This window comes from Octopus bimaculoides, chromosome 8 (assembly GCF_046866305.1).
Source record: "Octopus bimaculoides isolate indiv1 chromosome 8, ASM4686630v1, whole genome shotgun sequence".
Classification (NCBI taxonomy): Eukaryota; Metazoa; Mollusca; class Cephalopoda; order Octopoda; family Octopodidae; genus Octopus; species Octopus bimaculoides.
Window position 1 is genome coordinate 51702492 of NC_142935.1, and position 15000 is coordinate 51717491.

Below are 15000 nucleotides of genomic sequence, written 5' to 3' on the forward strand. Positions count from 1 at the left end.
TATGAAGATGTGTGTGAACACACGCGTCGTGCACACACTCACACACATACATTTCTCACTCTATCGCTCTGTCGACCAAATGTCTTTATACATCACCAGTTACAATGTGCTTCCACTCTTCTCTAAACTTCAGTCTTGTCTTCCATTTGAACCCGAAGTTTTTGACCATGTCAACACCCTTGCATGGATCTTTGCATAGCGCGCTCTGTCATAGCCAGTTTCTGTTCTTTCTTCATCATTAACGTCGTCATGGTGACCGTTAATCGTCAAGGGTAACATCATTGTCATCATCGTTATCTTCCGCTTCGTTGTTGTCATTTCACTGTTTCCTTAGTCCTCTGTATTAGCGTCATCGTTGTCGTCTGCTGTTCTTCAAATTTCTTACGGCAGGAAAGTTTTTTTTCTTTTCTTCAATTTTTCTTCTTTTCCGGCCTCTGTTTAATAACTTTCAATATATAAATCAGGCTAGCTGGCCGTATATCATTTTTACCTATCTGAATTCATCGCTTATCTATCTTTCCTTTTATATAGCTACTTAGCTATCACTCTTCTTTTTTGATACTTGTCAGTCCTATATCTATCTATCTCTATGCCCGTCTTCTTCACATATCTCTATGTTTATCTATACCATTGTCGTTCTATCTACCAATTATGCCATAAAGTGGTCTTTCACTTTATATTATACTCTCTAATACTCTTGGCCAAGGCATAAACGTCACAACTTGCAAATCTGTGAGCTTTATTAAAATACAACCATTTTCATATGTTAAAAACAAAAGCAAAAAATATATATATCATAGAGATGTAAAATGTTCTTGTGGGAGCCTGTTCATGGAATCAGTTAATTATTTTGCAAATCCTAAGAATCAATTGGACCGTGAATTTTCACCGGTTTCTGAAGCGTTAAGAGGATGAGAAATAAATCTCCCGCCCACTCCAGATAAGACTTAAGTCAATCGTAGATAACTTTCCAATAACATCCTGTAACTTGGTGCTATGAAGCATAGAGACCCAAGTATCCTACATCAAAATTGATCTTAAAACACATGAGGTAACCCTCCAATGTCTTATCCTTTCTCCCTTTTCGCCATTCTCCTGTAAAAAGTATCAACCATATACTAGGTTAGAATATCGATCTATTTCAGCTGACCTATCTCCTTTCATAAATCGGTCATATGCATAAAGAAAAAGAAAGCAACACTCGTCTTTTCTAATACTTGAATTTTAATTACTTATCCTAGTGAAGGCATTATTATGTCAAAACACTTAACTGTACTTGCTTGATGAAGTTCAGAAATTTAGATAAATTCATATGCTGCAAGGAGACCAACAGTGATAGCGATTCGTCATACAGACTTATCTAGAATTTGCCAACTTTACTAAATGGTATTTTCGGTGCAGATTACCGCAAGTTTTTTGGATTTTATTTAAGATTTTGGTTCTACTTAGAGAAATCATCATCATCATTATCATCAGCCGCAGCAGTAGTAGCGGTAGTAATAGCAGCTGTATTTTCTACTTCATCTAGCCTCAACTCTTCTGCGTCGACTGCTGTGAGAACCCCAAACTTCTCGTATTCTCTTCACGTTAGAATCAGCTGCTTTTACAAGGAAATTCAAACAGCCTCTATCTGCATTCACTGCTGGTTACTGCCTGTGTTGCAGATGTGTACTTGGTAGACCCATATTTTCTCACAACGTCTCAGCTTTTCGCAGCAAAACTTTCGTCTAATGGCAGGTACAGGATGCATGCGAGTGTGTGTGTGTGTGTGTGTGCGCGTGTGTGTGTGTGTGTGTGTGTGTGTGTGTGTGTGTGTGTGTGTGTGTGTGTGTGTGTGTTTACAGTGTTACTTTTGACATTTGCCACTCTTAGCGCTAGACATTTCATCTGTATGCAGATGTAGGTTGGTAGAGTACAAGTGTATGCGGTGAGTGGAGAGTTTCTTATCGCATCTCCCACTCTTAACTAACAGTTGCAATTTCTAGGTGTGATGAGCTTTGATTTTCTTATGACATCTGCTCTTAGTAACAGAACTTCCAGTCAACTGCAGCTGTAGAATACAAAGAAGAAATTAGAACTGAGGAAAGTTGCGTTGTTATCGTTTGCTAGTTACAACATTTGCGTTAATAGTATTCAGATTGCCTCGGCGTCACCACCATCACCAGCAGCAACGACAGTGACAGCGACAGCAACAACAGCAGCATTGTCGTCGTCGTCGTCGTCGTCGATGTCATCGTCTTTGATAACATTGATGTAGTTATGCGTTTCTAAACAATTTAGTCAGTAGAAACTCTAGATACGATTCGTTAGGGAATCCAAGCTACCGTAGATTGCTTGCTTTTATGAGTTCAATTCGGTTGACTTTGTCTTTGATCTCTACAGAGACGGTAAAATAAGTATCAGTATGAAAATGGTCGGTGGTTCAAATTACAGCGACGTCTCTCTTTATAAAAGTTTTTTATGCTTAATTAAGAGAAGCTAATACTATTCTACCATTTTCATTCTTCGCCATTTTTTTCTTTCTTGGTCTTATACTTTCACTTCGTTTTTTTCTTTTTTTTTATATATTTCACTTATTTTCTTTCTATTTTCTCTTTCATTTTTTCCTGGCTTTTTTTTCTACTATCAATACTACATAATTCCAAATTGTATCTATGCCAACATCAACACTACTACAACTTTTTCTTCATCTATCCACGCCATCTTTTCTCAAACACGACTGATGTGGAGCGGAATACTGGGAGATCAAATAGTGGCCTTTTCTTGTAATATGTCGATGAAGTTTTTAGTTCCTGCGATCTTTTACTGTCGATTTTGTTACTGCTGTTGTTGTTATTATTGCTTCTGTAGTTATTATTGCTGTAGCTAATAATGCTGATGCCGGAGTTATCGTCTGCCAGACATTTTGTTCTTCCTTTATCTTTCTGGCTTTTCGTTTACTAAATAAATTGAAGAAACAAGCAACAAAAGAAAGCAGGCAATAATTTCAGCAAGGGGGAAAAAATAAGAAAAAGATTGGAAGCAAAACAGAAAGAAATTACAAATCTCTAATCGATTTTTTTTTCTCGGTTTAGACTTCAAGATGGCGGCAGTTAGCATTTGCCTAACAATGACATTTTGACTGTCCCCGAATTCACGGTGAATGGGTGAGAGGATAGATTTAAGAATTAAAGGCGACAGGATGATAGTACGAGAGTGTTTGTGATACAGGCGTGCATCGCCTATTTTTCAGGGAAACTTGGGATTTATTATTTTTTTTGTAATATTTATTTATTTATTCACTTATTTATGTTATTACCGCGGTTGTTATTGTTTTCATTTTGTGCCATTCGTCTTTCTCATCCACCTCCCCATCACTCTCTCTCTCTCTCTCTCTCTCTCTCTCTCTCTCTCTCTCTCTCTCTCTCTCTCTCTCTCTCTCTCCCTCTCCTTCCCTCAATCACTCACTCACATTCTCCACCACAACTACCACCACCACCACCACCAAACCAGCCGTATGTTTAGCTGGTGATGAAGTATTTTAATTAAACTTCCAAATCTTATTCCCTCCCCGTCCTCTTGTAGAATATATATGTGTGTGTGTGTGTTTATATTTATGAGTATATATGTATATATAGATACATATATATATATATATATATATATATATAATATATATATATACACATACATATATACATATATAAATATATATATATATATATATATATATATATATATATATATATATATATATATATATATATATATATATATATATATATATATTAAAACAGTGGGATCAGTAATGATTCTGTCTCCACTTGCCTTGTAATTCCCATTCTTACTCTGCTTTCCTATCACTGTCATTACTTTCCAAGGTGTCCCTCTCTCTTCCTCTTTCCTCATATATATAGAAATACATACACACACACAGTCACACACACACACACACACACACACACACACACACACACACACACACACACACACACACATATATATATATATATATATATATATATATATAAGCCTTCTGTGTGTCTCAATCCCTCGCAATTTCATTGTATTTGAGTATATAAGTCTGTGTCCGTGTGGTGGCGAAGGGTGTGAGAATCTTCTTGTTCTTCCTCTTTTCTCCCCCTCTCCCCCTCTCTCTCTCTCTCTCTCTCTTTCCCTCTCCTACTTTCGCTACCCCACGTGTTTGTAAACCCACCCAAATCCCCTTCCCATCCATAAACGCGCAAAAGTCCTTCTTCCATATACACATACACACGCACTCTCTCTCTCTCTCTCTCTCTCTCTCTCTCTCTCTCTCTCTCTCTCTCTCTCGCACAAACACACGCGCACACGCACGCAGATACTTATTCAAGTGATGAGCTTCAAGTACTGTTGACCTCCCCTACACTGCCCACCCCTTTCACTTTCTCACATTTAACGTAACCACCCACAAATCTCTCAGCCTCCATTGTACCCTCGGGTAGGGCGGAGTTGTCATAGCAACGAAATCACATTATAAATAACTTAGACCGCACGCTCACACATACACGCACAAACACACACACACACGCACACACATGTACATACGCGTAAACATGTACACAAATCACGACTCTCACATGTATATATATATATATATATATATATATATATATATATATATATATATATATATATATATATATATATATATATATATATATATACTATGGTTGTTGTTTAGCCCAGGTCTGCTTTGTCTGGGCGGACGTGCGATTAATCACATCCTTGCTATAAACATTGTCTTCTTAGACATAATCAGCCTCAGACTATGTAATCCACTGGGCTCTTCCTTTTTCTAAATACATTATGAAGTAATTCGAGAGAGATTCCGCTGCTATTTCTCGCAACTCTAGAAGCCACTTGCAAAATGATTTTCTCATTGCGTATGTGCGTACTTTAATATGCAGATATGTACAGACATTTGCATATATATCATTTAGATAGATAGATGATAGAGAGAGAGAGAGAGAAAGATATAGATAGATAGATAGATAGATAGATAGATAGATAGATAGATAGATAGATAGATGGATGGATGTACGTACATATATACACGCATGCACTTCAACGGAAATAAAATTAATATTCTAGTACCAATGATTTTGATCCCGGCGAATTAGTTATTAATTATTCGATATCCGGACATATATGACACACTGCCATCAAGACTGATGAGAATTTGTCAGTGTGAAAACATTGATACTAAACTCTCCTCTTAAGATGCAGTGCCGCTCAATCTTTGGCTTCTGTAACGATGAAGGCACATACTAAGCTTTCAAAAGCTAGACACACCAGTGGCATTTCATCAGAGGACGCAATCGCACGTATGACTAGAAAATTGCTATTGCTTCCGTTTATACCAATGTATTCTGTGTACCTTCACGGATGAGGATACGACGAATCCGCAAGTGTTTCATTTTTGCAGACGTGTGTGCTAGCTGAAACACTACCACGACAACGCTGCCTTTTGATTGTGGTTCCGAGTTCTAACGTGCTCAGCACGATTGTCATTCTTTAAAATTTAGAGTCTAAATCTTTGAAGCAGTTAAACTAGCACGAACATGTAAATGCACAAATATATACGCAAGCAAATATGCACATGAGAGGAGGGCTGAGGTTATACGTGTTTGCATGTATATATATATATATATATATATATATATATATATATATATATATATATATATATATATATATATATATATATATATATATATATATATATATATATATATATATATATATATATATATATATATATATATATATATATATATATATATATATATATATATATATATATATATATATATATATATATATATATATATATATATATATATATATATATATATATATATATAATATATATATATATATATATATATATAATATATATATATATATATATATATATATATATATATATATATATATATATATATATATATATATATATATATATATATATATATATATATATATATATATATATATATATATATATATATATATATAGTGTGTGTGTGCGTGTGTGTGTGTGTGCGTGTGTGCGTGTGTATGTGTGCGTGTCGGTGTGAAGATGTGGGGCTGAGAAGTGGTCAGTGCTAGTGTGTGCATGGTGGTGTGATGTTATGTGTTGTGTGGTATGGTGGTGTATGGTGTAGTGGTATGTGGTGTGGTGTGATCGTTTTGGGAGGTGGGGAAAGCGAGAGTGGGAAAAGCAAGGGTGGGGTGTGGGTTAGGGTGAGGGTAAAGGTGGGGTCTATTGGTAGGCAGAGGGTGGGGTGGAGTTACGAGGGAGGGGTGACGATGAAGGGGGAAGGAGAAGGGGGGTAGGAGTGAAGAGAAGAGAGATGGAGAGTAGGAATGAAGAGAAGAAATAGGAGTCATATATATATATATAGCTATAAGAAAATGGAGGGGAATAGGTGGTATTCATCAACTTGCAGACATTGTACTGTGTCAATTTAACTGTTGATTTGTTAACTAAAGGGACAATAATAACATACAAACACGTGATATATTATGTCATATCAGTAATTAAAAAAGGATATCTGGTGACCGAAAATGGGACAATGACTTACAGCTGTTTCGCGTGTCTGCGTGTGTGTGTACGTTCTCCTCTGTTTTTGATTATTTGAAGTCTCCCTGTCAGGAAGGAACTGGTTTCTTGCATACATACAAAGCTTCGTCGTTGGAATGTAGTTAACAAAAAGAAATTCACATTTTAAACTTGTGAAAGGTCTTGCATATGTTTACTATTCCTCTTACAGATTATATTTGTAATGTACATTGTTAGCTGGTTGGTTTCTTTTTCTGAAAACCCCAGTATTTCCAGATATTCAATAATATTTTCAGTGCACCCACTTCAAATCAAAGCGTTTCAGTGCAATCAAATCAAGTAGATCAATTATTATTGTATTATTGGTGTAAATGTGAATTTATAATCTGCTTATAGAAGTTAATGTCTTCTAAGCTGTGCACGTACGTTTGTATGTATTTATGCATGTGTATATATAAATGTATATATGCATATATATATATGTATATATGTATATGTGTATATATATATATATATATATATAAACACACACACACATACATACATACATGCATACATATACGCATATTTATATATCTATATATAATGTTTACGTGTGTGTATATATACATATACTTCCGGTGGCACATAGTATATACACGCACTCACCACGGGAAGCCTATGCGTACATTGTCTTCAGTATTCATATAATGTCACGTAGAAACTATACTTACGTTTTCCGCACCACACACACATACACACACACGCGCGCACTCGCACACACAAGCAAGCAAACAGCACTAATTCATACTGATGTGTTACCAATCGTAAGCATTATACGTATGTGTTGTTCGAATGATTGCATGACTCAGTACTCTGTATTGGATTGTTTTCAGGAGTCAAAGAGGGCCAAAGGATTATATAAGGATATTTTATATAATCTATTCTATCCCTTTGTATATATTCTTTCCTTCTTTTACATTTATCTCTCTGTCTACGTACGTTTTTTTTTTTATTCTGTCATTAACGTTCGCCGTATCATATGTACACATCTTTCTCTCAGTCTATCAAGGAATCAATTATATATATATATGGCTATGTATGCATGTGCATATGAATAAGTGTATACGTGTGTATGAGTCGGACGAACGAAAAAACGAAATAGAAGTGATTATTCAATACATGTGGTAGTGTTTATATATTAATATGCTGACTGCTCTGTCGCCAATCTTAGGTACTGCACCGTAAATTATATATGCTTTCATATTTTACCTATCATATATATATATATATATATATATATATATATATATATATATATATATATATATATATATATATATATATATATACATACATACATATATATATATATATATATATATATATATATATATATATATATATATATATACATACAAATATACTAAGGTGCAAAGAAGGAAGGAAAGAAAGAAAGGCGGGTAGATAGAGTGTGTGTCTCTGTGTGTGTGCGTGCGTGTGTGTGTGTGTGTGTGTGTGTGTCTGTGTGTCTCTGTGTGTGTGTGTGTGTGTGTGTGTGTGTCTGTGTGTCTCTGTGTGTGTGTGTGTGTGTGTGTGTTTTATGCAATCACACATCCAGCAGTCATTCAAATATTCGTCACGTTTATACTTAAGTGACCATAATGTGTGGAACGTTGTATAGAACGGTCTTGTAACCGGTAGTAATTGAAAAAGTCATATGTGTGGGCGTGCGTGTACGTAAATAAGCATACACACACACGTACACACACACACACACACACACACACACACACACACACACACACACGAGGAACAAGATGAACAAAATAACTGCAGTGTTTTTAATCATTTATGTTCTAGCGTATACTAAGCGTTTATATGAGTATAAAACAGTGTGTATGTATATGTGTGTTTATGTACGTATTCGTGTGTCGGTATGTGTAGTGTGGGCGTACGAGTTTGATTACATGTATGGCTTTTATTAATTTCTTGTAGAGGTTAATATAGTTTTGAATACAAAACTGAGGGGGTAACTTAAATTTTATTATCTTAAACGTAACACACAATGTCACAGCAACAATTTATGGCTATAAGAGCCACCATAGCTTTCATAATAATCCTTTTAGTTTAAGTGCCATAACACATTTGATTAAACATCTCGAAGAAACAAAAAGTCTTCATAAAAGCCACTCAGCTTGAAGATGAAAGAGTTGATGTTGTCAAAAATTAATTTAACATGTTACAAAGTGGATATCCATCGGGATATACAAGTACCTCGCTAATTTCATGATGGTGGTTATGCTAAACCGCAGAAAACAGAATCTCAAAAAACTAAAACCATTGAAGAAACAAATGAATTTCTGGAAACTGAATTCCAGATTACAATTCATTATCGACAAAACCAGAATGCATAAGAGATACGAAAATAAGAGGTTTGATGGAACAGATGATATCTAAAATAAACCCAACATTTATGTAGTCTTGTTTTAATAAAACGTTTTCAGTTGAGATTTTGTTTACTGATGCGAATTAAAATAATGGTTTCCACAGGCGCAAGTGTGGATATGTGGTAAAAAGCTTGGAACTCGGAACCAAATGGTTCCAGGTTCAGTCACACTGCGTAGCACCTTGAACAAGCGTCCTCTACTATAGGCCCGGGCTGACCAAGTCTTTGTGAGTGGATTTGGTGGATGGAAACTGAAAGAAACCTGTTGTACACACACACACACACACACACACACACACATACGTGTGTGTGTGTTTCTGTCTGTGTTTGTCCCCCAACAATGCTTGACAACCGGTGTTGGTGCGTTTACGTCCCCGTAGCGTGCCGGTTCAGCAAAAGGAGACCGATAGAATAAGTACTAGACATTAAAAGAAATAAGTCCTGGGGTCGACTTCTTCGACTAAAACCCTTCAAGGTGGTGCCCAAGCATGGCCATAGTCAAATAACTGAAACAAGTAAAAGATAAAATATAAATTATGGCACAAGGCCATTAATTTCAGCGGGAGGTTGTTAGTCGCTTAAATTGACCCCAGCTCTTGGTTGGGGACATTATTTTATCGATCCCGAATTTATCGAAGGTAAGCTTCATTTATAAATACGAGTTTATAAGCTACATAATCAACTATGTATAGTTTCTCTTCTCTCTCTCTCTCTCTCTCTCTCTCTCTCTCTCTCTCTCTCTCTCTCTCTCTCTCTATCTATCTATCTATCTCCCGTTTGCTCTATCTACTTATCTATCTTTCTCTTTGTTTGTTTGTGTGTGTGTGTGTGTGTGTGTGTGTGGAAATGTTCCTGTTCATCTATCATTGTCGAGTTTGTTCTTTCTCTATTGGTCTATTTAAGTTGATTATCTATCTAGCAGTCTATTTACTATCTTTCCTCTTTATAATTAAGCTAGACAGCAAAATGACCTCACTAAAATAAACAAAACGACGAATAAATATAACTCCCCTATTCTCGTCCAACACATACCACCACCACCACCACCACCACCACCACCACCACCACCACCACCAGTACCACTACCAGTATCATTATTATTTTTATTATTACTACTACTACTACCACCACCATCATCCTCATAATCTTCATCATCAACTATTCTTCTTCTTCTTCTTCTTCTTCTTCTTCTTATTATTATTATTATTATTATTATTATTATTATTATTATTATCATTATTGCCATCCCAATTCTCTTATCTTTCTGTCTCTTGTTAGAAACATTATTTTTATACACCCATCAAATTCTAATTCTCCCACGCACTTCTCCAACCATACATTTATAACACTTCACCAACACTGCCAGCGCTCACCAGTCTCTTATCTAACCCCAAGGTTTACATACAAAGAATAAACAAGTCCTCAGAGAAGCAAGAGGCCTTCTTGTATCTGTAGATCAAATGGCGCCTTGGGTTTAACAATATCTTAACACGTAAACACCTCAGTTGTCGACATTTTACAATTTATCCAGCTTCCCATTGTTGTTGATGCTGCTTCGACAAGATTTGCTGTTCTGTTTCTTGTTCGTTTGTTATTGCTTTTTTGTTTCTTTTTTTTTTCGTGTGTTTATTATTTCCTTTTAATGAAGTGCTTGTATTTTATTGTTCGACGCAGCTTTTCCTTAGGAGACATTCAGGTCGTGAATTATGAACAATATACAGAAATGCTTTCCCTTGCACATTCTACCGAGATGCAAAAGGCAAAACATATTTGTAACCTTTAAATGCATTATAAAGCTTGATTATGTGGGCGTGTCTGCGACGAAAACCGTCCTTGATGCAATCAGTCAGAGCCGTCCGTCCGTATGGACTTAATGATAACTTTTATCTGCCTCACCAACAGATACACACAGCTGCCAAATACTAAAACCTTCCTAATAATTTGACTCAACGAGACAATTGAAACAAACTCTATCTCTTCTATTACCCTTATCTCATCAACCCCAAATTCCACTTCAGAGAAAAGTGAGGCTGAAAATGGAGGCATTCACTGCCTTCTAGTATGTTTTTATTAAAGGCGACGAGATTGACGAGATTGATGAGGTTAAATGGGCCTATTCTGATTATGTGATCATAAACAGTTGGCAAGAAACTGGGAGAGAGTATTCGTGCTTTTAAAATGTCTGAGTAATCTGAGACATTGTGCGTGGTATGTCGAGGTAACCACAGATTTGTCCATATTAGGGATCTTTTCTTGTTGACATTCATTTATTATTTGTAGTTTTATTTGATTGCGCATTTCTTTTACTTAATCTAAGTTCCCACTGTTTTGCGCTTTGCTCTTGTTTTAATGCCAGAGTTTTGGATTCTGATGCCCCACTAAAAAGAAAACACCATTGTTGTGGCTGCTACTGTTGCAGTTATTATTATTATCATTATTGTTATTGTTGTTGTTGTTGTAGTTATTCAAATTCCGCTGAGGTCAACTTTGCCTTTCATCCTTTTGGGGTCAATAAAATAAGTACCAGTTGAACGCTGGGGTCGATGTAATCGACTCATATCCTCCCCCAAAATTCGTGCCCTTGTGGAAAAATTTGAAACCAATATTATTATTATCATTATTATTATTATTATTATTATTATTATTATTATTATTATTATTGTTGTTGTTGTTGTTGTTGTTGTTGTTGTTGTTGTTGTTGTTATATTTATTATCATTATCATTATTATCATTATTATTATTATTATTATTATCAGCATCATTATTATTATTATTATTATTATTATTATTCAGTTGTTTTTTCTTTGTTTTTATTTCTTTGGCGTACTTCAACTGCAGTAACGAGTACAGCTCAGTACACTTTGGGTATGTACAGTATTTTGTTTCGGCTTACATTTGCTTTTGTATTAACAGTATTCTATTTACCCTGTTGGGGTTTTTTCTTTCTATCGCTTGAGCATGGCATTCTGTAGCCTCATTGTTTTGCTTAACTTTTAGCCTTCCTTTACAATAGTTATTGGTGGTTCTCTTCATAACTGTCTGTCATTTCAGCCTGTGTCTTACATTTGTTGGCTTCCTCGAAGACATAAGAAAGGATGTAGTTTTGTGTTTGGTAGCTACTGCAGCAGAAACAAAGGACCTCGTGAGGACGATTCTGCTATCTTGTGAGATCCTTTCAATCAAACCTTTTGACATCAAATCGGTGCAGAAGGCTTTCAAACGCACAGAAAAATTTCTGTATTTTTCATATCCTAAAGCAAACTTTTAATTTATGGAAATATTCTGTTTATTTGGTGAAGCCTATACCTAGCAATGAACGTTCTTGAGTGTTGATTGTTTAATTGAAAATTATCGGAATGGGGCAGCAGATAATTTGCGTTCCAGTTTATGTTGTGCGCACTACATATGTTGAGATCCTAACTGCATGAGCAATAAGTAGATGTTGAAAGGAGCTACTTGAAACAATTATCAACTAACCTACTATCACCAGTAAAGTGGTTCATATAGCAGCACCTAAACACGAAAAGATGTTGGGCGTTTCGCATTTGAATATGCGAGTCGATTTAGCCTGTGATGATAGCGTAGTTTTGATTAGAAAACCAAAGATTGGTGGCGGCGTTTTCTTAAGAAACATGAGAACAAAGAGTATGAAGACTCTTCAAATGCAGGACTAGGGGACTATATATATTCTTGCATATTTTTCAGGTAAGGAAAAAGGTACACTATTATGCTGTTGCGAAGATAAAGAGGCTAGAAGCAAGATCTTAAAACGTACTCCGAGCAAAGATTTTGTACTTCTCAAATTCACAATATTAGATGATGTTAAAATACGCCCACATGAATAAGAATAATTATACTTATATATGTACAACAGTGAGAAGATAAGGTGGCCAATAGATTTCTGATGATCTATTGGCCAACAAACCAGGATAAATATAAGGGCTTGCTTTGAACCCATAAACTTTATCTATGGAGGCGCGTGGCTTAGTGGTTAGAGTATTGGGCTCATGATTGTAAGATTGTGGTTTCTATTTCTGGACCGGGCAATGTATTGTGTTCTTGAACAAAATACTTCATTTCATGTTGCTCCAGTCCACTCAGCTGGCAAAAATGAGTAATTCTGCGACGGACCGGCGTCCCATCCAGGTGGGAGATTTATACGCCATGGAAACCTGGAAACCGACCCTTATGAGTCGGTATGACTCAAAAAGGTAACCTTTACCTAAAAACTTTACCTAAAATCTCAAAGAACAATGATGTCTAATTGAAAATTCGTAATAAAATACACCATTGAATTGGAAATTAAAACTAAGCCATTATAACTCTCAGACTTAGACTGTCCTATAGTTACTGTTGTCCTTAAACATACCAATTAACATGTCCCAACTCACTCCATTTTGGTACGAATTCGAGCGTTTAGATTTGAGCGCCAATTTTTTTTTTCTTCTTAAGAATCCTTCAAAGCTTCTACTGAACTTCGTGACTGTGTGTGTTGTACATATGTCTATCTATAAACTAGATGTTGTAGTGGATTTATCAGTGAAACCATATGCTGACAATAAGCGTTTTTTTGTGAAATGTGTTCTAACTAACCGCACCTTCCCCAACATATTGTCTATCTCACTGTCTGTGTTTGCGCATGTTTGTCAATCAGTCTAGCTATCTCTCTCTCTCTTTCTCTCTCCTACTCTCTCCTACTCCCTCTCTCTCCTGCTCACTTTCTCTCTCTCTCACTGCTACTCTCTCTTACTGCTACCCTCTCTTACCCTCTCTTACCCTCTCTCCCCTGCTCTCTCTCTCTCTCTCTCTCTCTCTCTCTCACTTCTACTCTTTCTCCTACTCCCTCTTGCCTACTTTCTCTCTCACTTACTCTCTCTTCTACTTTTTCTCTCTCTCTTACCCGCTCTCTTTTCTCTCTCTCAGTGTCCTACTCTCTCCTGCTCTCTCTCTCTCTCTCTCTCTCACTGCTACTCTCTCTCTCTCTCTCTCTCTCTCTTCTACTCCCTCTCTCTATCCTACACTCCCTCTCTCCCCTACTCTCTCTCTCGCTCTCTTTCTCCTACTCTCTAGCTCCCTCTTCTACTCTCTCTCTCTCTCTCACCCCCTTTTTCTTCTTACTCTCTCTCTCTCTCTCTCTCTCTTCTCTTCCCTCTTTCCATTTTCCTGTACAATACACATCCATTAGATTCCTCCATATATTTCTATATATTTCTCCCTTCTTTACTTCTGCCTCTCTTACTACATCTCTTTTCTAGCAATCTCCTTTCTTAAGCATTTTTGTCTAACTCACAACTCACACAACTAAACAACGTATACATTGATACAAACACACACATACACACACACACACACACACACACACACACACACACACACACACACACACAATTGCATGCGCATTCTTATACTTAAAGCCATTTTAAAACACACTTCTAACAACCAAGTCAGAATTAGCACCGGAAGTTCAGTACATAGAAGTGGCATTAAGGCCACAGCATAATGCCCAAAGACGCCTAGAAACATTTGCTGCCAATTTCAAAAGACGTGAAATACGTTTTATCGCAAAACTCCAAAAGCGATTTTTTTTCATATATGTATTTTTATCCTTCATAGCACGACGGTACGTTAGAATTGAAACCTTCTTTGATGTTCGGTCAGTATGTTGTGGTAAGAAAGCAGTAGCAGCAGTAGTAGTAGTAGTAGTAGTAGTAGTAGTAGTAGTAGTAGTAGTAGTAGTAGTAGTAGTAGTGGTGGTGGTGGTAATTGTTGTTGTTACCGTCTTTTATCATTTCCTTGTTTGAGTCAGTCATCGGAACTGCGCTCATGCTGGGGTATTGCCTTCAATGGTTCTAGTCGTACAGATCAACCCAGCACTTATTTTCAAGCCTGGTACTAATTCTATCAGGTTCTTTTCCCGAACCGCTAGATAACGAGAATGTAAACAAACAGACATTGGGTGTTGGTTATCAAACGGTGGACACACACA

At 36.3% G+C, this 15000-nt stretch overlaps 1 protein-coding gene across 13 annotated transcripts in view; it reads left to right on the forward strand.

Moving 5' to 3' along the window:
• LOC106880564 (latrophilin Cirl) overlaps positions 1-15000 on the forward strand; it is a 445635-nt gene that overhangs the window by 44422 nt on the left and 386213 nt on the right. For 7 of the 13 annotated variants that reach the window (XM_052970092.2, XM_089356448.1, XM_089356441.1 and 4 more), the window contains exon 2: positions 11853-11879. The exons of the other annotated variants lie outside the window; for them this stretch is intronic. The gene's annotated coding sequence lies outside the window, so the exon portion shown is untranslated. The remainder of the gene's footprint in view (positions 1-11852; positions 11880-15000) is intronic. 13 annotated transcript variants of the gene reach the window in all.